Genomic DNA, 4602 nt, shown 5'->3' with positions numbered 1-4602 from the left:
TCCTTTCAAAGCTTAGTTCGTGAGGCTGCTTAGCATACTAGGTTTGAGGTGCTTACTCATATTATCTATTTGTTTGTTTAAACATGGGCATCTATATCACATTCATATATTTTCTAACAAAGTTTATTTTAATATATATGATTATGCAAATTATCTGTGCAACAAGCAAACCATTTAAAACAAGAATATTATTTAGGTCATATAAAATTAGTTTGTTTAATATTTTACCATCTTATAATTGTATGGTTGTAACAATATACATGAATTTTTAATGTAAACATTTATTTAATTGGTTGTCAGTATGGTGTGTAATGTGTATTTACTTATTATTTGTAATAGTTTTCAGTGGTTTTGCCTTCATATGATTTACATTTTGAATTGTGTTCCTTTCAGAGAGGAGATGAAAGTATCTTCTAGAGACTTGAAAAGATATATTGATTAATAAACAGTTAACAAAAAATATTACAGATTCAAAAGTGTCACGGTCGGAGTAATGTTCATTTAACTCTTTTTTATTGACCTGTCTTGACAAACCAGAAAACTGTTCTGTTTAATTACCTGATGGTGCAAGTATTGCAGTTAAAGAAAATATTCAAAGTAAACATTGAATAAAAATGTATTCACAAATTTTGACAATTCAACAAATCAAACAACATTTCATGTTTATTACTTGATGCAGTGGTAATACGATCTTGCAGCCCCTTTTCATGACTGAGTTTCTTGAGTATTTTCATTAAGTATTTCATAAAGATTTCATATGAAATTGAGTTCATTTATTATTACAATTTAATACGTTTGTTGTTAAGAAGTCAAGAAATGTTGATGATGATAGTTTGTTAAGTGTCAAGTGGCGCTTTTTAATGTTGGTGTAGTAAGATTTGCAAATTCATAAATTGACAGATTAAACTTTGTGAATACTGCTGTACTTCTTTATGAAGTTGATACTGACTTACTGCTGTCTTTAACATGTAAGATTGGTATTCTTATTTAATTGTAATGTAATTGTTAATGTAGTGTTTATTTAAATATACTAAAGAAACCCATATTGTTATACAGGGCTTTGTTTCTTTCTTAAGCAAGGGCCTTGTATAGGCCCCTTCTCCCAAGAGAAAGGCCCCTTCCCCTTAGATTTTTTTAAAGGATGCAATTGTCCCTAAATGTAAAGCTTACTTTGGGTAATTTCTTCCCGTTTTCCATTTTTGTCTATATTTTTTCCAACTGAATTGGAAGGTCAGGCCCTTTTCCCAAATCAGGAACATAAGACATGGCATAAGATTGGAAGATTGGAACTAAAGAAACTTTAATAGACCACAAACAAGCATCATTGGGTATATATTATTCTTTGTTGTGACACCACTGTTATATTAATATGCATAATCAGAGTTCATATGCATCTTATCGATATCAATGATAACATAGAAACAAAAATCATAAATATATACGTCAATTAATATATAAACTTTGTATTGATTATGCAACAATAAATATAAAATGGTTTGTTTATATAGTTCCTTAATCTTTCCATAGTCCCGGTCTGTCACTGCAGTTGAAATATTAAACTTGCTGCATAGCAACAACTGCGTAGCTTGATGGTGTTAATGTACTTCTAACACCGCTTTCCACCTTAAAACTGGCACAAGTCTTTCGAAGAATCCTTTTCAAGTCTGAAAAACAACATAAGACAACACATTTTAACTTGTGCTTTAAATTTCTTTATGTTTTATTTATACAAAAAGTGTGTAAAAATAATTAAGCAAAAATATGAATCATGATATTAAAACACACACAAGTGAATAGGAAGAAAGTCTTATATTAAAAAAACATGTATGTTCAAAACGATAAAACTTCAACCGTGTGGTTTATTTACTGTTCAGTTTAAAATAAATAAGTTTGAACAATACACAATTAATTCAGTATTCCATCTTGTAAAGATTGGTTTATTTGATATATTATCAGTACAGACTAAAACATATGTTCCAGAAACTTATAATAATTTGTTAAGGTTAATTGCTGGATGTCATTTTAGTATACACTTGCCTTGGATATTTATCATGCACACAAAAATTCTTGGTGAACAGGATCATCATCATGCCAATCTGCCATGACAGTTAGGCATATTTGAAGGATTCCAAAATGGAATCTGAAACATAAAATGTAATTGTCAATTGTTGTCCAGAAATTAAAACAAAAACTTATGAAATCTACTACATGAAAATGTGTTATTTCATCCAAGTCAAACTCAGCTGAAAACCCATATAAGGAGTTTAGACAATTACTTAAGTGCATATACACCGATTTTAATATAATTTCGGTAACAATTCGCACAGTTTCTGATACAATTTTTTTATACATACTTTATTCACAGAAGTTGACTTTTGTCGTTATTGGACCAGAATTCTTCTCGGAGAAATCAATGTTTACATGCGTGGGACGTACGTCCTGTCACAATGGTTCCCGGCCTACATTAGCATTAACGTAGCATTGGTTGCTGGCTAAGATGAAAAATATTTTTTTACCGCGTATAATGAAGGGAAAGACCGCCAATATTATTCACCGCGTATAGATTGTTGTTAAGCCGACTTTACAACTGTGCAGATGTAAACGTGTAACATTGCAATGTGTTAAGTTTCGCGTTGACCAATCTAGACATGTTTACATGCTAACAGTGGAAATTGGCAGTTCGTTAAAGTTACTGTTGCACATTTGTAAGTTTTATGCGTTGTGTATGCGCTTTAAAAATACAAGTAAATGTATATTTTACATTTTGAACATTTAAGTTGTTATTCATTGAACAGTTTTAATTGGACAATGAACAAGATGGACATTTGAGATGTCTTTACCTTAAAAATTAACATTCTTGAAAATTGAAACATAAAATATCGAACATTGCTTATTTTAACGGATATTATTTTACATGTATGCATAATCTATAATTGCAAGATGAAAAATATCAGCTTAATACTCAGCAAGTGCAACATTTCTGGTGATGAATTATATTGGCGGTCTTTCCCTTCCATATTGCATGCTTAAAAAATGGAAGTAAAAACAGACAATAGCATAGTAGTTAATGATAGCCTATTGTTTTAATAAAAGCTAATACATGTTTTAGCTCTTTTTTATAATTTTGAGTGCCTGTTTTCACCCGGTGTGCCCTGCAGACAGTGAATTCCAATGCCTTGGTGCTGCAGCCATGAAAAAAAAAAGATCACGGAAGCACTTATCATATGTCATGAACTTACTTGAACATGTATGTTCAAAACGATAAAACTTCAACCGTGTGGTTTATTTACTGTTCAGTTTAAAATAAATAAGTTTGAACAATACACAATTAATTCAGTATTCCATCTTGTAAAGATTGGTTTATTTGATATATTATCAGTACAGACTAAAACATATGTTCCAGAAACTTATAATAATTTGTTAAGGTTAATTGCTGGATGTCATTTTAGTATACACTTGCCTTGGATATTTATCATGCACACAAAAATTCTTGGTGAACAGGATCATCATCATGCCAATCTGCCATGACAGTTAGGCATATTTGAAGGATTCCAAAATGGAATCTGAAACATAAAATGTAATTGTCAATTGTTGTCCAGAAATTAAAACAAAAACTTATGAAATCTACTACATGAAAATGTGTTATTTCATCCAAGTCAAACTCAGCTGAAAACCCATATAAGGAGTTTAGACAATTACTTAAGTGCATATACACCGATTTTAATATAATTTCGGTAACAATTCGCACAGTTTCTGATACAATTTTTTTATACATACTTTATTCACAGAAGTTGACTTTTGTCGTTATTGGACCAGAATTCTTCTCGGAGAAATCAATGTTTACATGCGTGGGACGTACGTCCTGTCACAATGGTTCCCGGCCTACATTAGCATTAACGTAGCATTGGTTGCTGGCTAAGATGAAAAATATTTTTTTACCGCGTATAATGAAGGGAAAGACCGCCAATATTATTCACCGCGTATAGATTGTTGTTAAGCCGACTTTACAACTGTGCAGATGTAAACGTGTAACATTGCAATGTGTTAAGTTTCGCGTTGACCAATCTAGACATGTTTACATGCTAACAGTGGAAATTGGCAGTTCGTTAAAGTTACTGTTGCACATTTGTAAGTTTTATGCGTTGTGTATGCGCTTTAAAAATACAAGTAAATGTATATTTTACATTTTGAACATTTAAGTTGTTATTCATTGAACAGTTTTAATTGGACAATGAACAAGATGGACATTTGAGATGTCTTTACCTTAAAAATTAACATTCTTGAAAATTGAAACATAAAATATCGAACATTGCTTATTTTAACGGATATTATTTTACATGTATGCATAATCTATAATTGCAAGATGAAAAATATCAGCTTAATACTCAGCAAGTGCAACATTTCTGGTGATGAATTATATTGGCGGTCTTTCCCTTCCATATTGCATGCTTAAAAAATGGAAGTAAAAACAGACAATAGCATAGTAGTTAATGATAGCCTATTGTTTTAATAAAAGCTAATACATGTTTTAGCTCTTTTTTATAATTTTGAGTGCCTGTTTTCACCCGGTGTGCCCTGCAGACAGTGAATTCCAATGCCTTG

Source organism: Dreissena polymorpha, chromosome 6 (genome assembly GCF_020536995.1).
Source record: "Dreissena polymorpha isolate Duluth1 chromosome 6, UMN_Dpol_1.0, whole genome shotgun sequence".
In the NCBI taxonomy this organism is placed as follows: Eukaryota; Metazoa; Mollusca; class Bivalvia; order Myida; family Dreissenidae; genus Dreissena; species Dreissena polymorpha.
This window is presented reverse-complemented; position numbering follows the sequence as displayed.